At 35.0% G+C, this 20,834-nt stretch overlaps 1 long non-coding RNA gene across 1 annotated transcript; it reads left to right on the forward strand.

Moving 5' to 3' along the window:
- Positions 1 to 40: 40 nt before the first annotated feature.
- On the forward strand, positions 41 to 19,516 carry LOC149136034 (uncharacterized). The gene is made up of 3 exons (XR_016241321.1): positions 41 to 78; positions 9,317 to 9,391; positions 18,587 to 19,516. It is a non-coding gene; the product is annotated as an uncharacterized LOC149136034 (long non-coding RNA).
- Positions 19,517 to 20,834: the final 1,318 nt, after the last annotated feature.

A 20,834-nucleotide genomic window follows, 5' to 3' on the forward strand; every position in this document is an offset into this window, starting at 1 on the left:
AAATACGTATATATATGATGCATTCTGATGATTTCATCAAAAACAAGCAACCGGTCATCGACCTACATGAGTTATCAGGTACATATATATGTCTGCATATATGTCTGTCTGTTTGTATGTATGTATATATGTATGTCTATTATATATATATATGACTATATTCATATATGTGTGTTTGTATGCATGTGGGTATGTATATATGTATGTATGTATGCATGTATGTATGTATGAATCTATCTATCTATCTATCTATCTATCTATCTATCTATCTATCTATCTATCTATCTATCTAATCTATCTGTACATGAACATTTTGCCTCATACAAATAGAGACGCAGGCTTGAATTTACATCTAACAATACCTTTATTCAAATAATTCGAGATCAAAAATTAACAACGATCCAGATAAGGGAATAGGATTCACGTGTAAATCCCCAAGCAGGTGACTGCACACTTAATTACTCCAGAGTGACCATTCTCTTCGAGTAGGTATAACTCACCATTGCTTCAATAGATTTGTAAAACCGAAACTCGGCGAACATATTCCTTTATCTACGCGTGTAGCTACACATATTCCTGCTAACTATATATATATATATATATATATATATATATATATATATATATATGTATATATACACACACACACACACATATATATATATATATACACACACACACACACACACACACACATATATATATATATATATATATATATATATATATATATATATATATATATATATATATATATATATATATATGGCTTACCCACTGATGAGAACTTCGCCTAGCAAATTATTTTATTTGCTAATTAGAGTCGAAATCTAGGTATGGCTGTAAAAAAAGAAACAAGGTAAAAGTTTTTATTTTTCATTCCCTTCGAAATTGCTCTTAAATGTGGTTTTGGTCGTTCTGACTGCTACTTCTAGCATGTAAGGCTGCTTGTTAAGGGTCGTCTCTTTTGTGTTTATATGTACACTAATTTTAAATGGGATATATATATATATATATATATATATATATATATATAATGGAACACAAACGCAACAGAGGACAATAAAACACTCGGACAGATAGACAATACAAAGGCGGACAGGAGAAACAAAAAATAGGACAGGCAAAAAAAGACCCGTTATTCGTGGCCTTCTTTCCTCAGTCAAGTATACCAGAAATCCTTACTGTTTCGGACAGTTACATTTGAGACAATTCGATCTGGTTGCCCTCCAAAAAGTCTAAGCTAAGACCATTAGACCTTTTTGTAAGAAAGCTAGCGAATGTGTACGGCTTCATAGACAAAAACGGAGAACATCGTACACAATTACAGATACAAGCAACAAGAATATAACAACAGGTGTCTTTCGACAGAGAACGAATCAAATTGAGCTGGCGTGTATAAAGTGAAAGCCTAAAGCCCAGAACATAGGAGATGGCCATAAGAGCTGTTGGCGGTCGGCAGTCAGGCCAAGAAAGAAAGGTCATAGCTGGCCGGACACCGGTCACGTGGAAGGAAGAGAGAGAGGTAGGGGCAGCCGGATTGAAGGATTAGAATAAAAATTAGACAAAGGGAAAGGTACAGGGGATATAAACGAGGAGGAAAAAGTGGGAGTTCAGGAAAGAGAGGGCCAATAAATGTGAGAAAGAAAGGGGGATCGAGAAAAACAAAAGAGGAAGAAAGTATGAGGGTGACTAAAAGATAGAATAAGAGTAGTACACAATTTAGATACATACCCACTATAAGGCGAGCATTAGTGTGTACGTACGCCGCTATATGTATATATAAATATAAAAAAATGGAACAAAAACGTGTATGTGTGTCTGTGTATCTGTGTGTGTATCTGTGTGTGTGTGTGTCTGCTAGTCGCACGCACACACCCACACGCACAAATACACATAATATTTGTATGTATCTGAGTTAAAACATTGATTTGATATACTCCTTTATTTCGGTATCTACACACACATATGATCTTCTTTTCTTAATAAAAACCATCAGTAGTCGGCCACTTGAACCTGCTTGTATTTTACGTATTCTAACATCTGCTACATGTGTGTTCATAACATTCTCTCGTTATGGTTGTAATGTGGTTAGTTAAAGGAGATATTACATCTGCAGCATTATTTTGCTGCTTTCCCAAAACACTGCTTTAATATCATCTTTCTTTATATCAAACCTGAAAACAAGCAAAATAATCAAGAAGGGGAAACGGTTTACCTATTGAAAGCTACACACATATTATATTTGACATATTATATTTGATTACACTTAGGAAAGTGTCTGCGATAGGCATCACGCTCAGCAGAACCAATTATACTTTATGATTTAATGATACTCTTATATGAGAATATATACAGAGGCAATTATGTGGATAAACAAGTCTGCACCTTTTGCTTTCCCTCGTTTTGTATATATACATATATACATATTTGGTATTTCATACCCAAACTATTGTATTTAAAATATTTAATATATTTAATGTATTCAGATAATTGCCTCTATACCCGCTCAACTTTTTTTTACCTTTCCTTACCTTGTGGAATCGATCCCCTGTAAAGACATGGAGTCCAAATTTGATTCTTTTGAGCACTACAAAGTGTCTTCTATACTGAGAATCTCTGCATTTCATTTGTGAACTATATATATGTGTGTGTGTGTGTGTGTGTGTGTGTGTGTGTGTGTGTGTGTGTGTGTGTGAAGCGAGAAAGTGAGGGAATATATATATATATATATATATATATATATATAATACATATGCACGCACTCACACACAGACACACACATGGATGTGTGTGTGTATGTGTATGTGTGTGTGTGTGTGTATGTGTGTGTGTGTGTGTGTATGTGTCTATGTGTCTAAGCCTTGAAAGCAAAGCTATCATAGATAAGCAGAGGTGTAGATCCTGTAACAGTCAGTGATGTATTCTCATTTAGAAAATGCATATTAATATGAGAAAAGAAGTGGAAATAGCAACAAACTTGCAGACAATAGAAGCCAGGTGTAATAATCGATGTAGGCTATGTGGAATGAATGCTGAAAGTATGACTCACATTATTATTCGTTGTCCAACATTGAAACTGCGTATTAACTTCCAGCGAGGCATTGTGTTAGAGTAGAAATTTTTATGCAAAACAGCAGTTTCTGAAACACAACTCAGGACATTGACACAATGAACGTGTCAATGGAACGCAGAAGCCAAACTGTAAGTTTCTGCATGGTGGTCTTCGACTTAGGAGAAATAGCTACAAAATCTCCATTCCAGCAATCATTTTCTGCCACTGTCTTAAAATAATTAAAGGACGCATTGGACAATATAGCTTTCCATATAAAAAAAAGGAGGGATGCTCTGGAAAAGTGGAGGTGGGGACAAGAATAATGACTTACTTGATAAATCCATTATGTCTGAAACAAAAAGAAGAAGAAAAAACCAAAACGGATGGCCACGGTTGGATTCCTTTTGATAATACATCTGCCGGAACAGTGCTGACCACCTGGGACTAAAAACAACAAAAGTATCAATCAAATGCATATATATTAGAGAGAGAGAATGGGAAAATGAGAACTGTAGAAGATAACTAATGAGAAATCAACCAAACAGAATTCAGTGTTTTCCGTCAGGCACTCTAGAAATAGCAGCTAAGTTACCTGTTATGGGAGAATCCTGAATACCCTCATGTGACTGCAGATGGACTAACCGATTACAATAGACAAGAACTGAGTGAAATGTCATTGTTGTTGACATTGTTGGTTCGACGTCTGTTGGTTTAAAAGTCGGTAGTTGAACCGTGAATACTGAGTATCGGACCTACTTTCGAGTAGTACGGAGTGCGTTCTGTGTTAATATATATTTCTGCGATAGATTATTTTTAGATAACGACAACCAACTATTTATTTGTGTAATGCCGTTTTATACCAGACGTGTATATCTTCCTATTTGTTGGCACTCCGTCGCTTACGACGTCGAGGGTTCCAGTTGATCCGATCAACGGAACAACCTGTTCGTGAAATTAACGTGTAAGTGGCTGAGGACTCCAGTGGCTGAGCACTCCAGTGGCTGAGCACTCCACAGACACGTGTACCCTTAACGTAGTTCTTGGGGATATTCAGCGTGACACAATGTGACAAGGCTGACCCTTTGAATTACAGGCACAACAGAAACAGGAAGAGTGAGAGAAAGTTGTGGCAAAAGAGTACAGCAGGGTTCGCCACCATCCCCTGCCGGAGCCTCGTGGGGCTTTTAGGTGTTTTCGCTCAATAAACACTCACAACGCCCGGTCTGGGAATCGAAACCGCGATCCTATGACCGCGAGTCCGCTGCCCTAACCACTGGGCCATTGTACCTCCACATCCTCCTATTAACATTACCTCAAAGCACATAACTCGTAACATCTTAATGAAAGGAAAACTTAGATACACTGCATCTGCATTTGATAAAAATAAACGTAAAAAAAAGGACGGAATGGTCATGTCTAGCACGCTTTTGATCATAGTTCATCTTCTTTAGTCTCGGACTGACCAATATTCTGTAAGTGCAATGCGGTAGGCAATATCTATGCGGAAATCCGTCGCATTTGCCTATGTCTACGTACATACACCGGTGAAAAATATCAATATTGATATCATCAATAAAGATTTTATGGAGTATATCTTAGATAAAACCGTAAACCGGTATATTTTTAAAACAAATACATTGTGGTATTTGCTCCACCCGAGTTGCATAAACGCTCCCGTGTTACTCATACCCACGTAAAAGCAGTGAACCAGTGATTGTCTCCTTCTAATGTGCAACTAAAAATGCTATTATTCAGAAGAAGCAGCTTAAAATATAAAATCAAACTAAACAATAACTAAAATATCACAAGAAATTATAAAATTTCGAGAGAATGTGAAATAATTCGTTTTTGCGACAATGGATTTCGAAGCACATAAATTTATAAATAATAGCTTATAAATAAAAAATACAGGTGATGTGTGTGTGGGGGGGGGGGATAGAGAGAGAGAGAGACAGAGAGACATAGAGTGTATGTGTGAGTGAGTGTGTTAACAAAACTTGAGGAAAATATATACATACACACATGTATGTGCATATATATATATATATACATATATGTATGTATGTAGGTATGTATATACATACATATATATGTATATATATTTATGTATATATATATATATATATATATATATATATATATATATATATATATATATTACTCAAAGGAATTCCAACTCTGTTTTTTATGTTTTATTTATATTCTTATAATATTAATGTAGGATATAGAATATGGAATATATAGTATATATAGTAAAATGAAATGAAGTAGTGATTGTCTTATTGAATTATTGAATATTGAATATCAAATATTAAAGGACTAGTATACTTTAAGCAGTCTTCAAGGTGCCAGGTTGTGATAGGAATGTTATATATATATATATATATATATATATATATATATATATATATATATATATATATATACATCTACGTGTGTGTATGTGCAAGCGTGCGTAGATAGATAATGTGTATATAGGTATATAGTTATGTGTGTATGTATATATTAATGTCTGGTTCTGTGTCAAATTAAATAAAAGAAACACAATCTAATATTAAACTGGAGAATTACTCAATCTTCATGTAGCGCACAAGATGGACGACAGTGATTTCGAAGTCACTATCAACCCTCTTCTTGTAAAAGTATCATATATATATACATATATATATATATATATATATATATATATATATATATATATATATATATATATATATATATATATATATATATATATATATATATATATATATATATATATATATATATAAGGTAAGTATCGTTAGCGGTTGGAATAACCGTCTAAGGGGATAAGAATATCCGTTATTACTAGCGATATGAATTACCTATCTTAACCCTGGGCATGGATATGCAAGTACACTTATCATATTATCATAAGATACAGGCAATAACAGAAAAACACAAGAGTTTATCAGGAATCAAATTTAAATTAAGTTGAAGATGGAGAAAACTTTTGATCAACAAACAAATTGATTGCTATCGGTTATTGTCTTTTTTTTTTTAATTAAAAAAAGTAATAACCGACTATAGTTAATTTGTTTGTCGATCAAAAATTTTCTCCATTTTCAGCTTAATTTATATACATATACATATACATATACGTATATATATATATATATATATATATATATGATTGACCGTTGACTGAACACTATTCAATTTTTTTTCTCCGTGTTTTTCTCCTTGTCTCCGTATTCTTTCTGTTGAAGAGCGTAGCTCGAAACGTCAAAGACTTTCCGTATTCCCGAGCGTCATACTAATATATACTTTTGTTATTTACACCACCTGTCCTCGTCTGTTGTTATTATTTGTATATTCTCCCATATATATATATATATATATATATATATATATATATATATATATATATATATATATATATATATATATATATATATATATTTATATACATATATATATATATATATATATATATATATATATATATATATATATATATATATATATATATATATATATTTATATATATATATATATATATATATATATATATATATATATATATATATATATATATATATATATATATATATATATAGGTATACATGCATATACAGTCTTTGTATTATTTTATCATCGAACGCACGCGTCCATTTCCAAGTTCTACTATTCAATTTTTTTTCTCCGTGTTTTTCTCCTTGTCTCCGTATTCTTTCTGTTGAAGAGCGTAGCTCGAAACGTCAAAGGCTTTCCGTATTCCCGAGCGTCATACTAATACATCCTTTTGTTGTTTACACCACCTGTCCTCGTCTGTTGTTGTTTTTTCGTACATTCTCCCATATATATATATATACATACACACACACACACACACACACAACATATACATATATATATATATACATAAACACACACACACGCATATATATACACACACACATATATCCTTGTGTGTGCTTGTGTGTGTGCTTGTGTGTGTGTGTGTGTGTGTGTGTGTGTGTGTATCAAGAGAGGGAGAGGCACAACGAGGGAGATGTACGTAGGATATACATAGACATACACATAGGCACATGTACACGTACATTCGCATACACACCCATATACAAATTAATCCACACGACACTCAATACACCCACTAAGACTGAAGAAATCGATACAGTTGATTTACAGCTTAAACGCCTGAAAATCGACGACGCCTGCGCGAGAAATAACGCTAGGAAAGAATTTTAGAGGGAGGTCGCTCTCTGGAGGAAGAATAGGGAGAAAGTTATTCATAGAAGGCCTGGATTGATTAAAGAAGAGACGGATATGTTGGATGGGCTTGGGTGGAGTGTAAAATACAGTTAGAGGAAGAACAACTGATAAGAGCTGAAATAGCTTCAGTTCCTCAAGAGGAAGGTTAGTCTTTGGGATCCACGCTTAGCTGTGTTAGCTATGCCAAGTCGCTAGAAAAGCTCATCAGTGATTGCAAGGCGTAGCATTTGTACTGACCTCGAGTGTTCTAACTACGATTTCTTTATGACTAATGAGGGTGAGGGGTAAGATTGTTTTCTTGATATGAGTATTGATAGAGCATTTGTGCTCTTTTGCTGTATAAATACACACACACACACACACACACATACACACACACACACACACACACATACACACACACACACACACACACATATATATATTATCTTCGAAACGTCTAGATAGAATAGAGACAGCTGATGAAGGGATATTCCAAGTGGCTTTCCGTTTTCCTATATGTTCGTTCCGTTGTCTGCAGTTTATTGTTCTAACGTCCTGTACCCTGATATGCATGTATATACACATGTAGATGTAAGTATGTACATATATGTGTGTATACATGTATATATATTCTTTGTATTATTATATATATATATATATACGTATACACACACACACACATATATAGAGAGATAAATATATAGATAGACGCAGGTGTGGGTGTGTAGTAGCAATTTTGGCTTTCTAGTCACATGATTCCGGGTTCAGTTCCACTGCCTAGCACCTTGGCCAAAAGCCTGGCCCCCAGCCAGACCAAACCTTTGAGTGTGTGTGTGTGTGTGTGTGTACTTGGTAACTCATTTGTTGTAAATAATATTCGAATATTATTCCGACCTCAATTCCTGAGCAGTGATTTATTTTACGGATTACAGAAGGGCAACTAAGATATGATTGGACCTCGAGATGTAAAGAGACCCGAAAGAACCATACAGTATTTTAGCTGATACTATTCATTCTGTCATCAGTCATCCTACATATACACACACACCTACACACACAGACACACACACACACACACACACACACACACACACACACACACACACACACACACACACAGGATATTTACCTTAATTTTTTCCATGTACCACCTGGCAATATTTTGAAAGTAATTTTACCTCCGCTCTGTTGTGTCCAGTGATCTGAGTTAAAACTTCAACTATAATTAAACAACCGACAAAGAGGAAATTTACAACACAATTTTTAAACATAATTACGGTAATTTCAAATAACAGTCACTTGTGTCTGATCCAATGACAATCAGATACAACAACCCGAATCTTCTGAATTCGACTGCTCTAATAACAACATAGCAAGTTAAAGTATACCATAATATATTTACATGCAAAGTGGTAAAAAGAAAAACACTTATTAATATTTTTCAAAAGAAAGGTCTATTTCGAAATTTCTTCTAAATTTAAAATTTTTCAAAATTATAATTAAAAAAAAAGAAGGTACGAATCCATAATTAGTTACTTCATCCGGTGAGTAGTTGAAATTTACCCGCTGGAGGTAAATCTACTCCAGTTTAGGAACGCCCATCTATGTGGATTTAAGATCCAGTCTGCTATAAGTAGAGTCTACACCCAATATTTCATTGCCAGGAGCATCTATTTTCACTTCACTTCCACAATGAAATGATCAGATCCTGTTGTGACATATGATCGCTACAATAGGATTTCACCAATACATGGGTAACCTTTTTCGAGAAGGGAGCCGCACGAGACATGAATCGTTTTCAAGCAAGTCGCACTACTAAAAATATTCGAGGTAATTCTTCGTTGGCGTGCTATTCAGAAAGTCCCCCGGGCCGCAGTTTGCGTATAGGCTCTAACCATTCTATAGATTTTTGGAATTGTACATTTTATACATTTACTTCAAATGTAATGCGATTGTTACAGTTATTTCACTAGATATTTCCTAGTGCCCCATACAAGCCATAAACCTCCTTTTTATTCATTCTAAACGTTCCTTTAATTGCAGTCATTTCATCAACAAGCGTTATGTTATTAATCCGTTACTTCCTGGAAACCAGATTGATAACCTAAATGTGTTTCTGTAAGTATATGATCAATGCAATCATAATTCATAATGTTTATAGAAACACGCATATGAATATGTATGCGTGTGAGCGTCCATCATTTAACACACACTCACACACGCACACACATAGATAGATAGATAGATAGATAGATAGATAGATAGATAGATAGATAGATAGATAGATAGATAGATAAGCATATTCATATTTGTGTATACATACATACGTTTTGTTAGCTACATACACGCATCCATATATGTTTATGTATGTATACATATATATATTCTTGCGGATATCTGTCATTATATGCTTTAGTGTTATTACGCACGTGTTGCTATGATACCATCGGTGTAAATGAATGCGAAATATATGAGAGAGTGAGAAGAGAAAGACAGAGTGGAGGAGAGAGTCGATGTAAATAGGATCTGATGGAGATGTGTAAATTAGGTCTCTCTATGACCTAATAGATGGATAACCAATCAGTAGCAAGCACACTCCTACACTTCATTGGTTTTACAGCTTTTGTGATTGCTTTTCAAATAACTATGTTCATTTGCGTGCTCACACAAATGCGTAAATATTTATATACCTATGTCAATGTAGTTAATTGTGTGTGTACATATGTGTGTGTATGCGCGTGCGTGAGTGTACATATGCATCTGTGATTTGATGTTTGTGAATCCATCGGTTATACAGTTTCTATTCTATTAAGTAGCTGATAGTACATCTCCTTAAGCTGTGCGTGATACACAATAACGTCAACAGTAACGTTTATATAAAACTGTAAGCATATACACAAATCAAAAATATCTATAACCGAAATATAATTGAAACATGGGTGTCTTATGTATTAACATGTGAAAATTTCTGTAGGCGAATAACCAAAATATATGCCAATTTACGATTCTGATTTTCCCAAGTTGTTTAAGATAAACTAAACAAATGGAAAATGTCGTGATAGAAATGACACGAAGTGAGTGAAACCTCATCCAAGAAGAGATTCTAATATATTTATTCTCATCAATAAAATATATTTCTTTATATTAATAAATGTAAGTGTTCTACAGTTTAGTAGTGCTAATGAAGGAATAAAACTAATGAAATAGCATTTATTTACGTATTCAAAACAACATTCAGAACGCTTCAAGGCAATTTCTTTGTTACTTTTTCAGATTTTCTCATACTGATTGTTGTTTACAAGTAGAAAAATGATTCTTTTATTGATCCTTCTTGTAATATAATGTAGAATGTATATCGGTTTTATTTATTTGCATTTTCTTTAGGAATTTTATTAGATCAGAGAATGTTTTTCAGATAAATTAACACAAGGCAGAATAACTAAAGGGGCAGGGTTTTTTAAAGGAGTGAATTTAACTCCTTTATGATTTTGGTCCTTGTTGTCCTGAGGAATTAAGATTAAGCTTCATTTCGACGGCGTTTGAGTACATACCGTGGAGGAAAGGAACAAAATACTACATAACATTCAATGAGGCTTCAAGCCAACAAGGGTGTTTCTATGAGGTCGCTCCACGTGCTTGAAATAGCAGCCAAATCTTTAAAGCTTAGCTTGCCATATTTATTTAAAAAGAAAAGGTAGTAAATCACCAAATAATGCAGCCGTAGATATACCTTTACTGATTGACGAGATGGGAAGGTCAGAGTCGAACGTTACTGATTATAAGTCAGCTCTATTATTGCTTACATACAACAAGAACAAGAACAACAACAACGGCGCATTAATGACTTTGATCCAGTGGGAGAGCCTATTCATATTTAGAAATAGCTGCCAGTTAGATAGTGTGGCCCAGGATACACTATGTAGAATAAAAATAAAATCGGGAAGTTCACGGCTAAAATCCCTTTAATAATAGGTCTGCTCGAACGAGGTTGACATGGATCTAAACCGTAGAGAGCATTGACAATTCCTACCATATGTAGGCCGTACCCATATAAGGCAGCGGGGTGGCGTATGTATTTGATTAAATCTGTATTATTATTATACTCACTTTGGTCAAGTTTAAAAGGGTCGTAAAGAGACGTGACTAAAATACCTCAAACTATTTTGTTTGCACCTCTACTGATTCTATAATCTTACTACCAACTGATTAATAAACAAAATTAATACGTTGTACGTCGGGAAGAAAATATTTTATCGGTCAAATTGGTGGGAAAAAAAACGTCAAGGCAGCATTTTCATTCTGTTAAGTTCCCATATTTGACGTGTAAGGGGTTGCAGAAGGCTGAGTGGAAAGCGTATAGGATAACCCGCCAATGAATCGGTGGTTCCTATATTACAGGCGTGGGGCACATTTTCTGCAGGAAACTAAATTGCATCTGACTGGCTTCTTTGTAAAGTCTTTTAAAAGCAAACCGAACGTATTCGTAATGTTTCAGTTGTTTCCCTATATCATCGATTTCTATTACATTGTGTGTATAAAGAGTAAAAGATTATATGCATCCGTTTAATTTTACAAAAGTTTGCTAAAAACACGTTTACGTGTAGTGTATAGGTCAGTTAGTTCAATGCCTTGAAGAGGGTTTTGGCCATCTTGTGAAGTTGCTGAATTGGTTGCCCACTTCTTTAAATGTAACGGTTACAAACATAAATAAAGTGTCCATACTGTGCGGTCCCTACACTCTGTGCGACGCTTCGGAGTTATTTCATATTTCAGTTTGTAATCTGATTTTGTTTTTAGTGAATTTTCGTTTTAACTGTGCTAAAACAACATTATACAAACTCAAACAAGCACAAAGCACAAAGACGCATACATAATATAAATAGACACTTTAGCTTTAATATAAACTAACAACTGAGATCGGTTTAAGTTATGTGAGCTTTTTAATGTAGTCGCGTTTCCTCCTTTCTATATCCCTTCTTAACAAATCTCAAGGCAAACATTTTCGGTTGTCGGTTTGCCCCTTGAAGAGTCTTGTGATACCTATGGTCAGCATCACGTGGATGTTCGAGGATAGGATGTAAGAAAAATTTTTACACCTCTGAGACATTATAAATTTTCCCAAATAATGCAGAAACCTATGCAGATCTGGTGACTTATCCGTCGGTGAAGACATGGTCTGAAATGGAATAAAAAGAAATTGAAATAAAGATATCTTATTGTGAAAATTGTCCCAGCAACAACGAGCTATTCAGCTTGTGCTGAGTGCATAAATATATACAGTATACAGATTGGTATTCGGAACTAATACTGCTTCTGTCGCTAAAAACGAATTTGAAATAAGTAACAGAAAAAAAAGTATAGATGTACACATCACATACAGAGTGAAATCAATTCCGCATATTTGGCTCTTCCAACAGCTACACAGACCACAAGATGTTCTTGATAACAGCAGAATCTAGACTAGACTCTCAATTCTAGATTCTAGAGTTTTCTTTATTTTCTGCATTCCACATGCTGGCTAGCCACCAACATGCTTAACGGGTTGTAGGGAAGGCTCTAAGATGAATTCCAGTACCACAGAAATACACATATACGCAGACACGCACTCTCGTTCGCACGTATGCACACACACACACACACACACACACACACACACCCACTCAAATACACTCACACACGCATACACTCACTCATTCATTCACCAGGAACTGTCGAAGACAACATCACAGAAGACACACCTACACATTTCTTTATAAACATCTCAACATTCCGGACACTTAAAAACCATACTGTGAAATAAATACGCAGCAAATGAAAATTCTACATCCTATTTGTTCACCTTACAGAAGGCTGTTTATCCATTCTGTCGATAGAAAATGGTAAGAGCATTTAACTTAGGTACCGTTGTTTTTAATAATTCCAGGAATGTTTCTAACAAATCAGGAATTTCCGACTGTCAGACAAAGTCTTTTCCTTGCTCTACACCCGATGATGATATATTGATGATGATGATGACGATGATGATGATGATGATGATGATGATCATGATGATCATGATGGTGAAGAGGATGAGGCTCACAATAATGATGATGATGAATATGATAACAACGATGACGATAGTGATAAAAATGACTAAATGGTTTATCATCATCATCGTCGTCGTCGTCGTCATCATCATCATCTTCATCATTGTCCGCGTCGGCGTCGCTGCCACTGGTGTATTTCCACCCTCTTTCCTTTCTTCTTCTTCTTCTTCTTTTTCTTCTTCTTCTTCTTCTTCTTCTTCTTCTTCTTCTTCTTCTTCTTCTTCTTCTTCTTCTTCTTCTTCTTCTTCTTCTTCTTCTTCTTCTTCTACTTCTTCTTCTTCTCTATCAATGAATCTATCTACCTATATATATATAGTATTAATAAAACAGATGGAAACAAAAAAGATTTTATTTAGTACGACACATATTTCGACCCGTTCTGGGTCTCTTCGAGTACATAAATAAATAATAAATAAATAAATAAATGAATAAATAAAATGTCTCGCTAGAGATTCAGTGTTACGTATCGCTAAATGTCCGTCAACTTTGGGAATGAGTAAATAACAAAAACAGAGAAAAGTTGAAACGCAAGAAATTCAAGTATCAATGTGAAGATTCTAGTTCAGAGAAAATGATGCAATGAGCCATCGCTGTTGTAACTGTTGAGAAAGAAAAAATTTTTTTTCGTGCTCATACGCACATATACATACACAGATACATATGTGTGTGTGCGTGTGTGTGTGTGCGTATATATATATATATATATGTATATATATATATATATATATATATATATATATATATATATAATATATAAATAAAAGCATATATACATGCATATATGTGCATACTTACATATATATGTATATATACATGCAAATATGGGTACAGTACATCAAAAAATCGTAGACACAATGAGAAACGAAAACATACAAACAAAAACATTAAAAAAAACGAACTATTTTTTGAACAGCGAAAAATAAACAAACAGAGAAACGAGACAGGCAACATAAAGCTCATTCCCCTTCATCAGTTGTCCCCTGTTTCATCTACTCCGCGTTTTGAAGGTAAGGACAAAACGCGACTTCGTTAAAACAGTCCTTCCCGCAAAGCAAATTAAATATAATTTGGGATGTTTTGCGGTGGGTGAAAGTGGTAACAAAAACAGGACAGTGAGAACAAGACAGTAAAAACAAAACAGTAAGCCAAAACGATGTGAAGATTATGAACGTTAAAACGACGAGCTTTGAGAAGAGACAGCTCTTCCTCGGAAAGATGAAAGGGATAATGGGAAAAAGTCCAAAGAAGGAACAGATGGAGAAATCACCAACTGCACACATGCAGTTACGTTGCTGAACTGGCCAGCAATAGCTCTGGCGAAATTAGCATTAATTTTCCTAGGTCGTTCAATTTTCCTCAAAAGATCAATAAACTAATTGAGTAAAACTATCAGTATTGTACCTATAATGACTAATGGAAACAGCTGCAAGTCAAGTTTGCTCTAATAAAGGAATTATATGTGATGGCCATTATTTTAAACTTGTTTTTTTATATATCATTCTGTAAAAACCAGTATTTCTGAAGCCTATTCATAATTTCCAATATAGAATTGTGATGATCTATAACTCGGGACATACCAAAAGATTACTTGGAGTTCTTCACTAATCCGAGTAATATTGTTAACCTGGGGTGTCAACAGAGCTTATGAAGTATTTTACCCGGAATGATAATCCGTCACGATTTGTTATATATATATATATATATATATATATATATATATATATATATATATATATATATATAAACACACACACATATGAATCTCGCAAAACAAATTCATAAACGTATATATACGCAGAGAGCTCCTTCAAATGCAGTCTCTGTATGCGTGGTTGCCACTTCCGTGTGGGCCTCCAGCCCACAGCATACGCCGCACCACCATCAGCAAGTGACACGATCTCTTCGGGTGCAGATCCATGACCTTTCGAGACCGACGGATGCCTAGAATATATATATGTGTGTGTGTGTATATATATATATATATATATATATATATATATATATATATATATATATATATATATATACATGTGTGTGTGTGTGTATGTCGAACGATAAATATGCGTGCTCTACAAGGCATTGGTGGATATGATTTCTTTATTTGTGAATTAATGCTACCATTGGTTTTATGTCAAGAAAAGTAAGAAAATATATTAGTGTCTTAATTTTTCAAGCCGATCACGTGGAAAAAATTGTTCGCCACTATTTTGAAAAAACACAGTCTCGTTTAGTTCGCGGAGATTCTCCTGAATTCATGTGAATAAAACATTGAATCAAGGGACGTTACTATTGGGTGGCATCCTTTGAATGTTTGTCTTCCTTGGAGACAGCAATTTAGAGAAGTAAGACCTTGGTGACACTTTCGTCAATTGGAGAGTGTCATTAATTTTCTGGCAAAGTCAGAGTATCACACAAGGCAAGACACGTTGCTAGGGATATGCCTTTTGATAGCCGTCATACATATATACGGAGATGTGGTTTTGTTTAGTCAGTCTTCATTCATGTGCTTAACAAGATTCTTTGGACAATGTTTTAGTCCGTAGATGAAATTGTATCAAATTCACCAGTTTCATTAACTTCATTAATTCATCCAAATTAAAACTACGTAGCAGTAACTGTCAAACTCTTTATGTGAATAATGCAGGGAACAGCCACCAGGGTCATCATTCTTTAGAAGTTTCAGTTCTTTCTGATGCTGTACCAGTTTAAGTTCTGAAATAACAGTGTTTTGTATTCGTGGTCGCTATTATAGTCCTGTATATTGATATCTCATACATATAAATCTCTACATGCATGAATAGGTTCTAACAATTAGCACTTCCTAAAATTTAATAAATAAAAATTCTCTGCACCATCTGGCCGCCACAGCCTATTATACAGCTTAATTAAAATTTAACTCGGGTTACTCTAGAACATTTTTAACTTAACAGGTCTGTATTAAGCCAAGATAAACTTAAACGATGGCTCAGCTGGTCGAAACTTCGAAGTCTTTGTCAATACTATTCCAACAAACGTATTGAACAGTCCTTTAATTTAATGTAAAACTATATTAATTATATCATAAAAACAAATATTAATATTAATATATACACACTTGGAAATGGATGCGTGGCGTTCAATCAAATAATAATATAAATAATATATATATATATATATATATATATATATATATATATATATATATATATATATGCATATATATGCACACACAGACATACACATACACGCACGCACACACAGACATACACATACACGCACGCACACACACACATACACACACACGCACGCACACACACACACACACGCACACACGCACACACACACACACACACACACATATATATTCATATATGAGTATAGGACGTCACAAACCATAAACAACATGAAATACGAAAAAACAAATGAGTTGAATACGCAAACGAGAGAAACAAATGGAAAACAGGACAAGTAATATAAAGAACGACCCTTCATCAGTTATCGGCTGTCCCTCTACTCCGCATTTGTCGTTCAATGCTCGAAATGAGGAGTAGAGGGACAGCCTACAACTGATGAAGGGTCGTTACTTGTCCTGTTTTCTATTTGTTTCTCTCGTTTGCGTATTCGACTCATTTGTTTTCGTATTACATGTTTTTTATGGTTTATGACATCCTGTACCCATATATATGCATATATATATATTATTTATATTATATATCGTCCTTTTCTCTTCAAACACTATGATTATCCCCCACTCCCCATCACTGCCCTTCACACTGTATCGCTGTTTTCCCCCACCCCCTCTTCATAGCCAGGTTCTCACCAGTCACTGCCATCCCCACTCCCTACTCGCGCCGTCTTGGCAATATCTGGCCGCGTATATTATGACATCCGTACCTTGAGGGCATACTTTCTCTTTTCCTTACTCTACCATCCCGTCTACGCTCTGATCCCTGTTACTTGTGAATATATACTGGCGCTTCACCAACCATCTCTCTCCTGATCTCTCTTGCATTTTTGCTGTTTCTGACTCTCTCTCTCTCTCTCTCTCTCTCTCTCTCTCTCTCTCTCTCTCTCTCTCTCTCTCTCTCTCTCTCTCCTTCCTTTGCCTTTCCCCCCTGCCTAGGTAACCACGTATCTCTTTTACATCAGTACACCTATTTGTGTTCTCTTTCTAGTTATTCCTCTGTTCCCCCTCTCTTTCTCCCTTTCCCTCTTGAGGAAAATTACATTAATGCATTCAACTAGTTAAAATTCTATTTATTTATTTGTGCAGCTGATTATGACACTGCATTTAAATTGATGTAAAGATTGTATTGTTTAATTAAATGGAGCCGCTTGAAACGGTCGTACTGCATCACTACTTCATATCCTGTTGCTTATTTTGATATATATATATATATATATATATATATATATATATATATATATATATATATATATATATATATATATATATATATATATTATTTTACCTGTTTCAGTCATTTGACTGCGGCCGTGCTGGAGTGACGCTTTTAGTCGAATAAATCGACTCCAGGACTTACTCTTTGCAAGCCTAGTACTTATTCGATCGGTCTCTTCTGCCGAAACGCTAACTTACGGTGACGTAAACACACTAGGATCGGTTGTCAAGCGATGGTGGGGTGACAAACACGGACACACAAATACATACATACATACATACAGACAGACAGACATACATACACACACACATGCACGCACGCACACACACACACACACACACACACACACACACACACACATACACACACACACACACACACACACATATATATATATATAAGTGGCGACTGCGTGCGTCACTCCGTTAGCCCGAGTACATATTTAAGAAAGTGAACGTGTATTTGCAAGCTGATTTAATTTCTGGCAACACTGACTTCAAGTATGTAATTGCAGCCAATAACTCTGGCTCCTTCTATTGAGCCTGGTCGCAGTTCATTTATTTCGCGCTTGTCTTAGAGGTGCCCTGTGTCAAAAAATATCATTCGTAGCAGACGTTCTCTTGACATCGTTCACACGCGCCTGACTCAGGTTTAGAAGTTACAGCCAGAGTTGTTATCTATAATCGTAAAAATTTAAAATATTAGGTTGTTCCGAAAATAATGGCCACTCTAAGTGTTGTGTTTTGAAACACAATTTTATCATAGCATTTTAATTATATTTTATGTGAACTTCGACATACTTAATAATTGATGTATGCTCTATAATAATGTTCTTGTTATTTCAGACAGAAAACAATTCTTGAAGCATAGGCGCACTTAACTATGAACATGACAAAAAAGGATCTTCGTTTGCTTTTCTTGTATGAGTTCAAGCTTGGACACAGTGCCTCCCAAACTTAGTGGTGAGGAGAGCCTTGAAGATAAAGAAGGTAGGGAACGGTCATGCAGTCATGAAAACAATTGTTGAACAAAACCTATGTCAAAGTGTCGGAGATATGTCTCAGGCACATGGTGTCGGTATTGCAACGATCTAATGCAATCTACTGAATATTGGTAAGGTGAGAAAGCTCGATAAATGGGTATCGCATGAAGTTTGGCGTTTTGAAGTGTGCTTCATGCTCTTTTTGCGAAACACTAATGATCCTTTTCTTGACCGAATAGTCACTTGTGACGCAAAGTGGATCCTTTATGATAACTGTAAACGGTCAGCCAAAGTTGCGTCAGCAAAAGATTATGGTGACTGTCTGGTGGACTGCTATTGCTGTTGTCCATTACTGCTTTTTGAAATACAATCAGAGCATTACAGTAGATGTTTACTGCAATCAACTCGCTGAAATGCGTGCTTACTTGCAAAAAATGGCCCAATTCTGCTCCGCAATAAGGCAAAGCCACATGTTGCAAAATGACGTTGTAGAAACTCACAGACTTGGGATATGAGACTTTACCACATCCTCCATATTCTCCTGATCTTTCACCCACTGACAATCAATTTATAAGAATTTAAAAACGTTTTAAGTGTTAAAACTTTCAGGTCCAAACCAGAGGGGGAATCAGGTTTCAAAGATTTCTTAGCATCAAAGCCAATAAATTTTTATCAACAAGGCATAAATAATCTCGTTGATCGATGCCAGAGATGCATATGTGTCCACGGCTCATACTTTGACTAATCAAAACATTTCTATTGTTATTTTTTCCAGAATAAAATTGTTTCTGAAATCGGCCATAATTTTCGGAACAACCTAATAATTCAAAGTCAATGTTTTTCTTTTGAAACAATAAATTTCTATAGAGATTAGGATCTAAATTCCAATCCATGAAAAGTTTCTGTTCTACAATATTCTTAAAGGAAAGAAAAATTATCCAGCAAATCGGGCTAATACGATCGAGCCTAGTAGGTGTAAAAAACTAACTGGCATCTCTTGTCAAGAGTACAGGCGACAATCAGATCGCTGATGTTTTGTTGCGCACTCCGCTGTCGTTATTTGATTGCTGTTATTCTGTGCGACTGTGAGTAAAGATCAGCTATATTTTGCAGGGTTGCTTTAGTTTTACCCATAACTTAGAAATGGGGCTAGAAATAAGGCGAAAAAACATGAAATTTTTCGAGCAGACAGGTGTCTTATGCGAAATCTGTGATGAGCTCGAGTGAAGCTGATAACCTGGAGTCGCTTCTTAAATTCGAAATTACTCCACACACCGAGAACCAAGTGCACCCCGCTTCATAATTATTGTCCTAAACAACTTGTTTCCGATTTCTTTGATATATTGCACGTTTCTTGTTAGGTCTTCTATTTAAACAAAAGACAAGAAAAATATCTAGAATTGGGCGGGACCTTTTTTTAAAACAAGAAAAGAAAATTGTCTAAATAAGTCTATGTGGTTGTTAACGATCTAGATGTCGGCGTTTGAATTGATGTCAGCCTTAGCTTAAATACTACTTGTTCTGGAATATATGTGTGTGTATACAAACATGCATACATACATGCATACATATGTGTGTGTGTGTTTATGCATGTGTATACATATGAGCATGTATGCGTATATATATATATATATATATATATATACACACAAACATATTTGAATGTATGTATATACATAGCTATATATATACGTACGTACGTACATACACACATAGACACACGCAATTATATATGTATACGTGTGTGTGTGTGTGTGTGCACATGCGCCTGAGTTTTCAGAACAAATAGTATTTGAGCTGAGATTGACCTCAATTCAAACACCGACATCCAGATCGTTATCAACCACATAGACATGCATAGACACATTTTTAAGAGGGCTCCGCCCATTCCAACATATTTTTTCTTCTTCCTTCCATTTCTTTTTAATGCTAGACCTGACAAGAAGCATGTTATGTATTAAAAGAACGCTCGATGATTGTTCAATAATTAACATTAATACTAAAACTACTCCAAGTTTATCGAATTCGAAACCTTTCTTTCGAAACCTTTTTTGCTAAGAGACGGTCCTGGTCAGAATCTTGAATACAAATATGTAATTTCACATTTTGCT

The sequence above is a fragment of the Octopus bimaculoides genome, chromosome 4 (assembly GCF_046866305.1).
Source record: "Octopus bimaculoides isolate indiv1 chromosome 4, ASM4686630v1, whole genome shotgun sequence".
Classification (NCBI taxonomy): Eukaryota; Metazoa; Mollusca; class Cephalopoda; order Octopoda; family Octopodidae; genus Octopus; species Octopus bimaculoides.